Below are 15,848 nucleotides of genomic sequence, written 5' to 3' on the forward strand. Positions count from 1 at the left end.
AATTTGGCCATAGGAGCTCACTAGGGACCAGACTGGGAACCATTCCCTTCATCCAAGCAATCACACAGCAAACAGAGTATTATTCTTGGCAACAGTGACCCACCAGGGACAGAAACAATACTGTGATCCAAAGGATGCAATCCCAGTCTCACAGTAGTCAGCAGGGGTTTGGTGTTAACTTCAGTGTAGTCAGAATTTCTCCCAGGGGATAAAGGAGTCTGTATCACAGTTCCCTCCTGCCAAGTCACTTCTCCCTGTGCATACCAAAGACCATTTATTTCTGTTTCCAGTCCAGTGTAAAGCTGTTCTTCTTTTAATATAATCAGCTTCATGGAGGGGAAAAAGACCCTGTGCCACAAAGCCAGTGCTGAAAGGATACACCTGTTCCATTGGGTGGAAATGACACAATCTCACATTTCAGTTTTTAGCAAAAACAGGGTTTTGTCAGTGAAACAGCAGAAATGCACAAAGTACTGAAAGGAAAATAAGGAAGAGAGATGAAGAGAATGGAGATGAGACTAGCCTCGAAGTTAAACAGTTTAGTTTTCAATGGCAACACAAGGACAAATTACTTTATGCAAAGAGAAAATTAGTTTCCAAGGTGTGTGCTTTCTACAAAGAGTCAAGTTAATTATTCAAAGCAGAGGCCCATGAATTTTCACAATTTAGTCATTCTGTTCTGACATATTCAGGCCCTTGTGAGCTGCTTCTTATCACCAAGACTTTGATAATTAGCTTAGACATATCAAATAAACTTTCTGGAGAATTCAGTAGTAAGCAGGTATGACATCCTAATAGGGTTTTTATTAGGCATTTCTCTGTGTGGTAATGTATTAGCAATCACTGTGACACTTTCTGCTCTGAGGGGTTTTGGCCTTGCTCATTTTTTACACTTACTGAGAAATAAATTTATTCACAGCAGAGGTTTAATCCAATACATGACTCTGTTTACCCTGGTTTCTAAAGTAGATGGTGTCTCAGAATTAATGGGAAGTGACATATACATCACAGAAAAAAGAATGCAGTGCCTTCAGCCTGGCATGACAGAATAGCAATGATTTCTTCTGAGCCTTCAGACTGTGGGAATTCAGTCCAAACTGTCCTGGTCTTCCCATCACAGCTGACATCAGCACAAGAGGGTGATACCTCCTTCACAACTTAGCCAAAACTCTAAAAGAAAGAAGAACCAACTAATAACCTTTTTTTTAATATAGCTTCCTAACTTCAGAAGAGCATTCAATACGTCCCCAACAACAATAACAAAAAAAAAAAGGCTCAACATAACGATATGATGTGAATTTCAGGCTTTTATTGCTCTTCAGGATGTGAACTACTACATGGTTAATCTTGTACTGGTTAGATGGACAATTACGCTGAAGAACCTAAAGTCTTTTTTAGATGATCCACAATGTGGAAGTGGCCTAGTGTAAAGTTTTGTTTCAACTTTTCATAAAGTCTCTCTTACAACTGCACCTAAAAGAGAATAAACACACCCCACTATTTTTATAACATATTTACGTTTGGGATAGGATTCTACCAAATGAGATAAAAGAGCAATAACTTGTTGTCTTCTCATTTCACAAAGGAGAGATATTAATCAAAAGATAAAACCTCAGCTGACTTCACAGAATAATAATGCCCTACAGAGCCTTACACTTCTAGGTTACCAGTGGGCATTCAGAAAGGTCATCAGCATTTCTGTCCCATGTTTTTCATTCATTGTAGTTCATGTGAAATGAAACAAACTCACAACTGTAGACCTGCCAGCCAGGTGATATACTGCTTTACCAGTTTCAGAAATATTTTATTGGCAGAAGAACATCCAGCAGCGGCTCTAACTACATAGTAGGCAGCTGAACACACTTCTACTGCACATGTAAAGTACAATCAGTCTGCACGTATTCAGTAGGCCTCAGATGGGATCTTTTCAACTATCCCTTCAGGGTGCTCTACATCTAGCTGAACATTTGGACTTCCATTTCTGGGACTCCCTATGATTATGTTAAGATTCTGCTATGTTCTTTATTAGACTAGCTTTGTCTGTGCTTGAAGAATATCTTCGCCATTATTTCTTAGCAAGTGGGGAAAACCAAGGTGATACATCTGCTCACTTCTGCAAAAGATTGCCAGGTCAGGTTTAAGGTAGAAAGTAGCAGAATTTGTATTGTCATTACACTGGTGAATCTGACATCTCAAGCAAGACATTTAAATTTAAGACAGGGCCAAAGGAACAAAACTCATAGTAAAAAAAATATGTGAAAATCCTCCCTAAAAGCTAAACACTCTAATAGCCCTTATACATAAAACTGTATATGGCTACACAGAAGCACATAGAATCTGAAATTTTTATCTAAGCAGACCTAGCTGGAGTTCACTTCTACATTCAATGCAGAGAGCGAAAGCAATTCACATCACCAGTAACACTGATACTGATGCAGAGCTCTGATAGGATCAAAGTGGCTCTAATATCATTTTGCAATTTAAATAACACTTCTCCCACTTAAAATTTTTAGATGTACTTTGCTGGGGTTTTACCTGAGATTTCAGTGGTAAAATTGTACCCTGGTGACACTATAAAAGACATTATAATGTTTTGGGCATTCATACTTTTGCCAGGTTTACAACAGTGATGATATCTCTGAAGCCACTTCCTTACTAACTTTACGAACACTCTTCAACCTGGATGCCATATCTATTGACAGGTCTGTTCTCATTAATAATAAGGATTAAATTAATTGTATTTTATTCACCCTTCATGATTACATAAATCGCTCTTAGGAACAGACCCATTCTAGGATACTTTGCCTCATACTATTGACAACATTTACCATCTCATGTATGAACCCTTCTAATTCCACTTCTGCTATTTGTAACGTGTCACCCAGCTTCTTTCCTAGTTGCTCCCTTTATTTGGAAGCTTTCCTTTCCAGCTGAATGGCAGGAAATGTGTGGCCTCCAGAATCAGCTCATCCAGAATTAACAACTGTGAGATATTTGTAAATCTCACTCTGAAGAGACTGCAACAGAAAATGCTCTTTCTCCAGTGCCTTGCAGGGTGGTAACAGTTTGGTACAGCTTCCCATCTTGGAGTCCTTCCATTGAGTAAAGCTCTGAAAAAACTTGGACTTTTTTTTACCTCTAGTATTCTAGTTCGATATCAAATATGACCAGTGTTTAGAATATAATTTGTAATTCACTAGCTACTTTTGTTAAAGCATTGTTGTATCTCCACTAAAGAAGCTCTAAATGCACCCAAGCACTCTGGAAGCTAAGTCATGGTTGTTCAAAACAAATGTTCTTCAACTTCAAATTCTTGGACTTTGCAAGACCTTTACTCATTTCTTTCTGTTTCAAGCCTGATCCGCACACAAAGGACTCTCTAGTGCTGGATTTGAACCTCCTCAAAAATGTACTTCAAAAGCTGTAGTGTAAGGGGGAATAGATCACACTGATGTTTTAAAAACAATTAACACAAGAAGATTGCCGGTTTCTAATGTGTTTTATTTACGGACAAGTTAATATATTGGCATGAACTTGAAGGCTGAGACCTTGGGACGTAGTTCAATGCAGCATATGTAGGCAAACAGTAATTATTCAGCAATACATTTGAACATTGTGAGTACGGACCTGATAATCAAAAAACCTTGAAATATATCAGTGAGATCACTGCATTTGATTTATTAATACACTACAAAGGCCATTTTTCTCTCTTCTAAGACAGGAAATAGAAGATTTCTCATGTATTCTTCAAGAAATGGGGATGAAACCTGATTTTAATTACGAACTCAATAGAACGATAGCTGACAACTATTAGGCAACAGAGGTCCTGAAAGTGGCAACTGTCTATTATGTTAACTGATATAGCATTGTTTCCTTGGAAACTAGCGGTCAGGAAGTACATGCCTCTTGCTTCTAACTATCTACCTAGTCTAAAAGTTCCCTAGGATAAGGGCCATCCTTTCAGTGTGGGTATATACAGCAGTTTGGGCAAAATGGATATGTGACTACATGACTAGACATGTAATAACAAACATAAATTACAGCAGTGTTGCTGTCAATTGGGTGCACAGTGCATTTTTTCGCTTTGGAAATGGTAGAAAATGTTTAGTTCATTGGACATTCTCAGGTAATATAAGGCTATATCATCTTTTCTTTTTCTAGTCTCCTCCTATTGCCCATCTCCTCCAATCACCAGCTCCTAGGATGCTAAGTGTGGATGACTCTAAAATTCCAGCCTAAACAGGTAACAATCACTTTGTTTTGCCAAGAAAGGTTGGACCAGATGATCCTTGTGGTCCCTTCCAACCTGGTATTCTATGATTCCGTGATTCTCTGATTCTATGACTCAGGGCATATTGTGCTTACCAGAATCATGCTGTGAGTACGTTTTTCTTCCCTTTGTGCACAACTACCTGAGATGTCCATAATACAATCTAAGTATCAGGCACTGAACTCACATCAACGCTTGAAAGAGAACTAGCTTCTAGTGTTAAGTGAGCAGTCACATATTATACAGGTGCAAAAGGGGAAAGCTGATGCTATAATTCTGCATTTGAAAGGTGAGTGACAGAACATGTAAAATGTTTATTTACTTGTCTGTACATGCTGCTGATTAGAAACATGGCTTTGTTTAGCACTGAATCTGAAGACAAGTGCCAGGCTTCAATGCATACCCACCTAGGTGCTCTGCATTTAAAGAAGATAATATTTTTGTAACTAATTATGCTTTCAAGATGAAAATCAGCTCTCACATAGGTTGTGTTGTATGGGAACAGTCAGGTTTATACAAAAACTCAGATTTCTGGTGATTATCATCAAACAATATTTGTTAGGTAACTTTTTGCCCTAAGTTTAAAATGGAAGTGGCAGTGGTTTTTGGCACAGTGTGAGGCTAATATCTGTAATTAAGAAAAGCTTAACAAGCATTTGTAAAGCACTTAGTCTGACCATTCTTACAAAAGTAGATGGTATGGCTTGATTATTTGTTCCTTATTATTTATTTATTCACCTATTGCCCTGTTTCAAAGGTTATGGAGTGCCTTTCCCTCTCTTTAAATTGAATGGAGTTTGAGAAATTGCACATATTGTTTACATGAAGCAGCAGCAAAAGTATGTAAATGAAAAACCTGTGTTTGTCTTCTTCACAGGATTGTGGGGACTGAATGCATGGACCATGTCTCAATTTTCTTCTGTCCTGAAACCAGCAGAAGTTTCAGCAGTAGCTGAGAGCTGCTCCCAGCTGGGATCCCAGGTCGTTTTTAATTGCAGAGCATGGCACTGTGTGGGAGGTTAGGCAGGTGTTTGCTGTGAAGATTCCTGACAATGATACACCTTAACGAATCTATTTTTAGATAAATACCATTAAAAGTTCATAAAGAGGCAAAAGGACCATGCTTCTCACAAGAAGTGATGCAAGACATATTTGTGACATTTAACCACGGCATGTCCAGAAAACAATTCCCTAGTCCTTACCTGTCCTTATTAAAAATATACAAGGAAATCTGGCTCCTCATTTCAGATGCTCTGAGTCTCCCCTAAGCCTGTGATAGACCATATGTTCATATGCTGCACACCCACCAGCAGTTTTATCCTGTCATGGAGCTGGAATTGCCCTTGATAAACACCAAGTCCATAGGCAAGGCAACTTAGCCTAGGAGGGGTGATAAAAACATCTGTCATTTCATCCTACCTGGCGTCATACCTTTTCTGAAAGAGATGTTTGGTTCCTTAACTCCTTGCTACTGTGTCCAACAACAGTGTGTGTTAAAGCATGATGTCTGTGAATATCTGCCAGTCTCCATTTCTAAAGAAAAAAGAGCCATTTGAGAGAATGTGTGGCGCTTGTGGACGTACGACAGATGGAGGTTAAGAGGAAAAGAAGGATTAGATCCATGGAGATTCATAGTGCTCACCCTTCTTGACTTTCCCAAGGTAATATAGGAGGTTTGTGACAGAGAAAGAACTGAATTTTGATTTCCCAAGTCCTGAATTATCACCCAGCCGCTGAATTTTCATGATTTTTAAATGATCTTTAGATAGACTAGATTCAAATTGCTGACCCAAAAGTGAAAATTTCTTCATCCCGTTACTGGACGGTTACCTTGCTACTGGTCTCCTGAGCCATCCAGTATCTGCAAAACTAGTTAGGAAAGGCAAATTATCTGTGGGTATTGCTGTACAATAAAAACCATCTCATCTGCACCTACAAAATTGCATAGTAAAATCTATCGACTGTAACCCGGTAGGGAGAAGTTTCTCTTGACCATTATATTTTCTGCTGTGGATGATAAAAGAAAGCTTTCTCATCAGAATGTTTCTTCCTCTGTTGCTGCAACATTTATCTATGGAAATAAGAGAATGTGTAAACATGTTCTGGTTTGAGAGAATTAAAAAAAAAAACGGCAGAAGCTTCCCTGAAACTAAAAAAAAAAAAAAAAAAAAAAAGTTAAAAGAAAGAGGAGACTACAAGAGAACAAAAAACAAATAAAATAAAATAAAATAAAATAAAATAAAATAAAATAAAATAAAATAAAATAAAATAAAATAAAATAAAATAAAATAAAATAAGTCTGATCCTGTATAATTAACATGTACAAAACCTCTATTAAAATTGATTAAGTTTTGGCCTGAATCAAGATTGAAGGAGCAAGAGTCCCAGTCTGAACATTTCAAGCAGCTGAGAAGATCTATGACTGCAGAAAATATTCACCTTTCACCTAGGAGAGACTAAGAGGTAGTTTATTCTGATGTGATGACTGAACATCTACTTAATGCCTTATGTGCATCTTTCCTGCCTCTCAATAGGTAAACTGAGGAAATAAGACTTGGAATTTTAGAACATCTTCATGAGGATTTGGTTTTCACTACATTTTAAAGAATCTCCCCCTGGGTTCAAATTACAGCTTCAAACAGTTCAAGAAACTGTTCAAGGAGCTCAAAAGCAGTCATGACCACAATCACCTTGGATAAATAGCAGAAACCAGATATTTTGCAGCATCTTTGCCCAGATTCAGGCAGAATGACTTCTGTCTGCATCCTGTGGATCCACACCTTCAGTAAGGTTCTGGAATAAGCAATTTGTCTTATTAACAAGGTTACAAGACTCAGTAGCAATCACAAAAATAATGGTGCCAGCTTACACTGGACTCCTTTGCTCTGACTGATCACTGAGCAGCATATGGTAGCAGTCACAAGGTAAATTTAAAAGAGTGCAACTGAAGAAACCCTAAAAGGTCTCCAGAGCTGAAACTCCTGGGGAATGCAGGAAACAAAATGGATAAGATAAGCAGCATCTTCACAAGTCAATGAACAAGCACCATTCAGACAAACTGGAATGCAACACAATACAACTCAACAGAACTGGAGTCTCTGAAGCTCTTGATATGCTTGTGAGTTTTGAGTTAATTTGGGTGGAAAACACTAGGTCTGAAAATTCTGTAATAGAGAATTGAGTGGAGTATCATGTTGCACCTAAAAACACAGCAAGTACAGGGATGCACTAAAAGAAAGTGCACACAACATGATGGTAAGTGATCTACAGGAGAAAAGCCACTCTCACTGTCCAGCGGAGCTGAATGCATGAGAGCAGGCTGGATTTAAATTGTGCTTTGCAGTAAAAATCACTCTACGATACGGGCTCCTGGAAGGTACAGAATACCAGTTAATTAAGAGATTCAAAATTTAAAAGCAAAGGGAGACTCCTGGTCCAGAACAAAACTCACAGGTAAATTTCTCTAAGCAGAGCCCAAGTGTATCATGAATCAGAGTCACAAGACCATGTACTTTTGTAGTATAGGAGAGTAATAAAATCTATAGGAAATACTTTCTTGTCAGTTGTGTGAATATTGCAAATACAGAAGAAGTGTGCTGTGCCTGCCGTTACTCATATGAATAACACATTCTTAACCACCACAATCATTTGAAGATGAAAAAAGGTGCAAAATCTCTACGAAGTTTTTCTTGCAGGAATACATCCAGGTATCCTTACTGCTCTGTCTATGATGCTTTTCAGATATAATTTCTCACCCAGAAGAATGTACAATGCTTATGGAAAATTAGTAATGAATGTTCAGTACATTTGTGCATTATGTTTTGATGTCCATAATTTATTTTTTTCTCCTTCCAGCATTCTTTTGTTCAAATTCTTTAACTTTAAAGGATTATGGAGATATGGAAAAGACTGGCTGTGTTGCAGGAAAATGTGGAGAATGGGTGCATTACCAAAATTAATTCCAACATCACACAAGTAGTATTTTCACAGTTTTTCTGTTGTTGCTGTAGTTAAAGTAGTAATGGCAAACACACAGTTATCATTTATCAGATAAAACCCATTAAAGGACACTTAAACTGGTCCGAAGGTTGTAATAGTAGATCAAAGCTGTAAAGAATATAACCCATCTGATGGATGAAAGTTTTGACAATACCAGAGGACATCTAGGAGGGAGACCAGTTAGACAGCAAGGAAATTTTTCCACTAAAATAAATAGTTCTGTTTAGTTACCAACAACTAAAATTACAATACACAGCAAATATATTGTATTTCAGTGTCACCAACATTTTTCAGTGTTCAGATAAGGGCTAAAGGTTAAATTCCTTATATTTTGAGTTGCAGTTTTGTTGTTAAATGTGGGATATCTAACCATTAAGGCAATCATTATTCTCCTGTTGGTTTGGTCTGATTAATTCTTATAATATTAAACAGCAATTCATTTTATCCCTCCACATCACAAGTCCAGCTGAAGGAGATAAGTGGCTGATAAAAGATCTTTGAGAGCAGTTATAAATTATTCACTCTAAAAGAATAATAAAATAGCTATGCAGAGCTGAGTATATCCTAAATATATTGCACATAACTTACTTAGAAAACTTCAGCAAATTACAGTCGATAATCTTCACTGTCAACCTGCTGTTCCCCAAACATTTGCACTAAACCTGGTCATCCGTCTCAATTATTTTCTCCATTTTTTACAGTTAACAAGTAATTGTCATTTCAGGAGCTTTCTTTTTCTTTCCTTCTGATTTGTATTTCCCTCTTTGAAAACGCATACTTCAGTAGAAATGGTCAGCACATCATCTAAATAGGGACCCACTACAAGAATCCACCCCATTTCCTCTTGGGAGAGATATTCCAAGTTCAAGGGCTCAGGTATGAGGGAGGCAGCTGGTACTAAACTGGATCTACAGGGCACTTTTTAAATATATGCCTGAGTGAAAAGCAATATATCTTGATTTATTTTGATGTAAATAACTGATGGCAGGGAATGGGAACCACTGGCATACTGTGAATTTAGATATTTTATGACTCTAAGATGTGAGCTGTGATACACATGGTCTCCTGGGGGAAAAAAGAAAAAAAACACACACCAACCTTGATAATTCTGAATAGCCATGGTTTCTGCATTTGGTTCCTATGCTGTGCTGAAAACATCATCCAAGCTTAATGATAATACTACAGACACTTTTTCAAACTAAACATATTTGCATCCTTTGAGTATCTAAGGACCGTGATATCTCTGAAAAGTTTGCAAGTATTTATTAAATTATCTGTTTCTTTTTCCCTAGGCCAGCAACTAACTGAAAATGTTTGAAGAAGTGTAGTGTCTTTCTCCCATTAAATTTGGTGTAAATACTAAAAATATTGCATTATTGCTTGTTGAATTGTTCTCTGACATACAGTAATTCATCATCAGGCAGATACTGTCATGGTCTATGTTTGAGTAATCATACTCATGAAATTTAATTTTTAATCATGCAAACATTACATGTGGCACTGTTTCCTAAAACTAGAGTCTCAGATCAGAGAGCTACAAAGTTTTCTCTAATCTCTGCACCACCTTCTTGTTATATGACTGTCTGAGTGAATTAGCTTTTAGCCCCCTGGCAGCAGCAGCCTGGGCAGGTTAATGAGACAACTCAGATGCTCCTGGGGCCATCAGGAGCAGCAGGTAATTTGGAGGATTGTGATTCATTTGAAGGTTGTTGTTTATTCTGGACATGGGCAGTCCTTTTCGCCTGTTGCTGCTGACTTGAAGGACCTTGCTGTCTTCATAACATATGCGGCCTCCTTATCAGTTGCTCTGTGTGGCAATTACACATCCCCCTGAGATTGGGGGGCCTTCAACGGGGCAGTTGATGGCTCGTTAGCACCTTCTGTGCCCCACTGTGCCTGTCCCCACGTACACAGCCAGGGTGGTACCACGGTGCTGGCAGTCACATCCTCCCCTACTCCGGGGCAGGGTGACTTCACCTCCACCATCTGGAGAGGCAGGAGGGGTGGAACCCTCAGTCAGTTGACAGAGTTGTTGACAAAGGAGGTGCCCAGAGTAGCTGCAAAGCTTCTGGACTATGTTGTAATGCCCACAGCCAGATCTGACTTGGCTATAAAACGGGGTCCCCACTGGAGACCCCCTTTGAATGGTCTTCTCAGAGCAGCAGGTCTGTGAACTGGAGCCCTCCCCTTAGACTGGAACACCATCTAAGGAGACTGAGACCACTTCACCTCCTCATTTGGGTGAGTGTCTATTTACTGGATATACCCTTGAATGAGTTCTTGGCCAACCCAGGCAAGTGTGAGCCCTCACCTCATCCTGGAGAGTGATTATTTCTTGTGGGTACCCTGGAATCAGAGGGCTCTGGTTTTATTTCTTGTGAGTGTATGCATGCACACTGTGGATCCTCATTATTCTTATGTTGTTGTATCCCAATAATCTCCTCAACTGATATCTGAACCTGTATTTTATGTTATTGGAGACCTAAATAATTGTATAAACCCTGTTTCTAGTTAGTTTATTGGCTACACTTTTCTGGATAGAATAAAGTCTGTTTTGGAACTTGTTGTCTGTCTAAAATTGACTTTTGGAGTGCCCTCATGACACTCAGATACTAAGGCAATCAGGATAGATAGGTAGACTCTAGAGCATTGTTACAGGGAATATGAACAGGTTACATCACACCACAGCTTTTGGCCCTTCTATAGCTATCCTATATCCTTTCTGAGCAATAAACGTGTACTGTATGAAACCTCCTCATGAAAGAAAAACAAGGCATCTGGTGATGAAACTTAGTGTGGGTGACCACATAAACATTAGTTACCAAACTGAATGATAAAAGGTTGCAAGGTTGTGATATCTAAATTGAGTCCATTAATTTATGAATTCTAAAATACTGAATTTTCTTCCAAGCCTGACAAAGCAATGCCAAAGGAATTAGATCCCCTCTTTGACACACTTCTGAATTATCTCAGTATGCATCCAGTAAGAGCCTGTGGTTACAGTGAGTAATTGGACCCCACACCTTCCACAACTTCAACCATCTAACTACCGAACACCACAGTATGAAGCCTGGGTAAGGAACGCACGTGTGCCTTGTTGAGCAGCAGTCCCATTCAGACCAGCTGCCACACAGACAAATGATCCCCAGAGGAGCAAGATGTGGAAGTGGAACTGTCAAACACCTGGAAACAGTTGCTAACAGTAATGGCAGTGAGACATGTCTTGTTCTGTCACCAGCTGCAGTCATTGCTGAGGTTGAAGAAGCCAACTCATCCACAATGGTAAAGTGTTTGACGAAAGCAAATGGTAGACCAAGCACTTGGTACTCTATAATTAAGTGGTCTCATTCATTAAGAGATTATTACAGCATCACACTTAGTGAGAGATTTGGCTTAGTCCCTCAGTAAAAAATTAACATTTGCTGAAAATGAGAGAAAAACAACTGTTAATAGGGAAACATGCCATAATTAGCAATTTCTTGCAGAGCTTGTAATTTAGATACAAAGTTAGAGCCACGGAAAATCGCAGCAACAACCTGACACAGCTCAGCAGATCCTATGTCTATTTTGTGCATTAGGAAGGAAGAATTACTGCACTATTTGTTGTAAACAAGCACCAAATAAAAGATCATCTTCTTTTCATATCAAGCTTGGTTAAGGGACAATAAAAATTTAGCTAACTGCAGATACATGTGATCGTTGGCACAATAGTGAGTTGTCATGGGGACAGGTTCTATAGAGAAGAAATTGCTTGTAAAAATGAGTTGGTGGCCAGTCTCATTAGCAAGATGTCCTGTATTTGGCACTTGCTGTCAATATCACTGGACAAGCTGATGTCTGTGTCCCTAGCAGCAATAGTATGCATGTGCTGGGCAGAGGAGCTTTAATATGCTTGATTTCAAGATGTTGAAAGCCTGCCATCTGTTAAAATCAGCAAAGTCCAATGGGCAAGATCCCAAGCAATGGCTAGGAAGGGGACAGTCTTCATCCTCCCCCTCTTGGTGACAGAACACATAGACTACCTCAGATCCCCAGAGACATGCACAAACAGAAATTAAGGTAAACTTTCAGATTTGTTTTCTTAAACAAGTCAAAACACCACCCTGCTGACAATCATTTCTGGAGTCCTATACTTCGTTGACTGACTGACACTCCCACACTACAGCTAATTAATTATTAATCTTGAGCATCATGCACTCAGAAGGAATTTTTAATGGACAATCTTGCTTGCAAAGAATGAATGGGCGATGAAGCCAGACTTGCTGCTTTAAACAGTGATTTTTCAAGTGGAAAATTTAAAGTTTAGTGTACTTGGTTTTCAGGAAGCTGATTTAATAGATCTTTTTGAAAACAGGTTCTATAATTTCTGGATTCCTGAACTGGTGACATTTTTAAGGAGTCCTATGTAAGAGACTTATTTCCTGCTTCCAACTTTCCATCTTTCTCAAACTGAGCACTCCAAAAACAAAGATACAGAGTAAATTTGATCTCGTAATCATAGTGAGGAAAATAAGGCTTTTAAACACTGGTCTTACAAAAGGATGTCTGAGAAGACATCCATTGTCCTTATGTTCTGTATAGTGATGTGTGGATTGCAGAATAATCTTTTGCTCCTTGCCGTTTCCATCACTTTCCTTTTAATACAACAATCATAATAAACACAGAGAACATTTTATGAGAGTTCCTGATATATAACATTTAATATCCCACAAACATTATCACAAAGCAGTTTATGGAGCAATGCATTATGTTCTCAAAGTGCACTGACTTGCAAGTATACATGCCAGCTCTATTGCCAAAAGAATAAGGCTATCATGAATCCTTGTACTACTGGCATTTAAACTGCAGTGATTTACTGAGTGAAGGCATATTAGTCAGGGCACTGAGCCCATGCTTCTTTCCTTTGTTGAGTTGTCTCATGGGACCTTTCAAATTCTTTACTTGAACATATCAATAAAAAAGGAGCAAGGAGATTAAATATCTGTCTTTACACTTCTACCTCTCAGGTATCCAGTTGTTTCCAGAGAATATGAGAGTTAAAGTCCCATACAGTAGATATCTTACAAAGGAATAGTAAGATAGGGAAATTCAAATATCATGAGAGGAAAAAAAAAAAAAAAACATTTTCTTTCACTATTGAATATCCTCAGATATTATTGAGTTAATTGGGTAGCAATTAGCCTCAGTGCCACACAGATATGCTTTCTTCTTAAGCTTTACAGACAAGCAATGTGACACAGAAACAAGATTAAAAATTTTCCGATGCAAATGATGAATCAGACAAAGCATGATCCTTTATGGAACATTACACCTCAATTTCTGCTATGCTGTATGGTGATCTGAATAATTTCACATCGAATTGTGATTTTGCAGTAGTCTTTAACTTGATATACATACACACACACAAAAGAAAATAAGGTTCTTGGCAAACTCCCTGAGATAAAGGAAATCAAGAAGCACTGATGATATAAATATTGCACTACAGAACAGGCACTCTAAAAATAGCTCTACCCACCTTCCTCTATTTCCTGCAAATAATCTTCACCAACCTAACACTCCTCCCCCAACATTAACAGCAGGAGAAAGTTTATGTGGTACTGGCTGCACACAGAGAGATATTGAAAGAGAGAAAGAGTACAGCTGGATAGAGTCATGTAAAGAAATACAGATAAGCAGGCACGATATCCTTGATTAGTGCTGAGTTCTCAGAGATTAGACTTCAGTTGCTAAATTACCTTTACAGATCTAATACTAAAATTATGAGCTAAACTCGTGGAAGTTCAACAGTGACAGGCTATGCAAATTGTGTAGGAAAATTAACTTTGCTTTGATGTTTAAACATGAACCTTACAGCTGAGCTGCAACCAGATTCCTCAGTTGTAAGGAACAAGTTGCAACTACCAGATAGAAGCAAGCTTCAGCAATACAGAAAAATTTGTATATTCCCAGTTGACAACCATATTTTGTGACCTGGGTCTGTCTCTGTTGATAACTGGCCAACATGCTGAAGTTGTGGAATGGAGAATTGCTGAACTTGGCCTTTTATGAAAATGATTTCTCCTGATGAGCTCTCTCCTCTCCTCTCCTCTCCTCTCCTCTCCTCTCCTCTCCTCTCCTCTCCTCTCCTCTCCTCTCCTCTCCTCTCCTCTCCTCTCCTCTCCTCTCCTCTCCTCTCCTCTCCTCTCCTCTCCTCTCCTCTCCTCTCCTCTCCTCTCCTCTCCTCTCCTCTCCTCTCCTCTCCTCTCCTCCCCTCCCCTCCCCTCCCCTCCCCTCCCCTCCCCTCCCCTCCCCTCCCCTCCCCTCCCCTCCCCTCCCCTCCCCTCCCCTCCCCTCCCCTCCCCTCCCCTCCCCTCCCCTCCCCTCCCCTCCCCTCCCCTCTCCCCTCCCCTCCCCTCCCCTCCCCTCCCCTCCCCTCCCCTCCCCTCCCCTCCCCTCCCCTCCCCTCCCCTCCCCTCCCCTCCCCTCCCCTCTCCTCTCCTCTCCTCTCCTCTCCTCTCCTCTCCTCTCCTCTCCTCTCCTCTCCTCTCCTCTCCTCTCCTCTCCTCTCCTCTCCTCTCCTCTCCTCTCCTCTCCTCTCCTCTCCTCTCCCCTCCCCTCCCCTCCCCTCCCCTCCCCTCCCCTCCCCTCCCCTCTCCTCTCCTCTCCTCCCCTCCCCTCCCCTCCCCTCCCCTCCCCTCCCCTCCCCTCCCCTCCTTTCCATGTTATTTCCAAAGGCAATGAACAGTTTCAAAGCCTTTCATTATTGAACTTTAATTAGGAGCCTAGTTTGCATACATTTTAAATGTTAATCACTGTCCAGTGAGCCGGTGAACTTTGATGGGTCACAACCTTCTCACTACCAGAATAGTTTGTAGCCCTCACTGCCTGCTGGAATTCATGCCGGAGGCCAAACAGGGTAGGATACATTTGGACAGCATAGCATCCTCTTCAGAAATGTAGGTTCATTACAGAGGTAAAGGCATTAAGCAGATCATCTGAGCTGAATCAAAAATGACTTATTTCTGAACTGTGCCTTGGTGTCTGTGTTTCTTCAGGCATTATCTACTGGCTTTAATTTCAGATATTAGTTTTGAAATGGTAAATTGCAGCAGATAAACTGTACAGAAATTGTATTTATTATGCTATTCTTACAATGAGTAGCAACGTAATAAACAGATATTGCAACTCAAATTATGTAGTAAAAATGGAAGAAATTCAGTACTAGAATAATAACAATTCACTTGCAGCTTCAGTTTTTCTCACCTGGGTTTATATTTTAAAAATAAATAAATAAATAGCATTTTGAAGGACATGTTTCTATGTTTCCATGTAGCCAGACTGATGAGGAAGGACAAACACTTGAAAAGTGCAGCTACACAAGGTGCTTGAAGATAGAAATTATTTCCTTAAAGTGTTTAATCATGCTTTCCAGAACCACTTCCTCTGGTGACCTAATCATATAAATCATAGTAAAAGGTTAAAAACGAAGTTCAATTACACCAAATTATATGTGATAGTTTCTCTGAAATGGATTACTTTCCACCAAAGAGTGAGCTCATTCCCCTAAATAACCATATTCTTTACATGGCCTCTGGACTGA

Source organism: Patagioenas fasciata, chromosome Z (genome assembly GCF_037038585.1).
Source record: "Patagioenas fasciata isolate bPatFas1 chromosome Z, bPatFas1.hap1, whole genome shotgun sequence".
NCBI classification, from domain to species: domain Eukaryota; kingdom Metazoa; phylum Chordata; class Aves; order Columbiformes; family Columbidae; genus Patagioenas; species Patagioenas fasciata.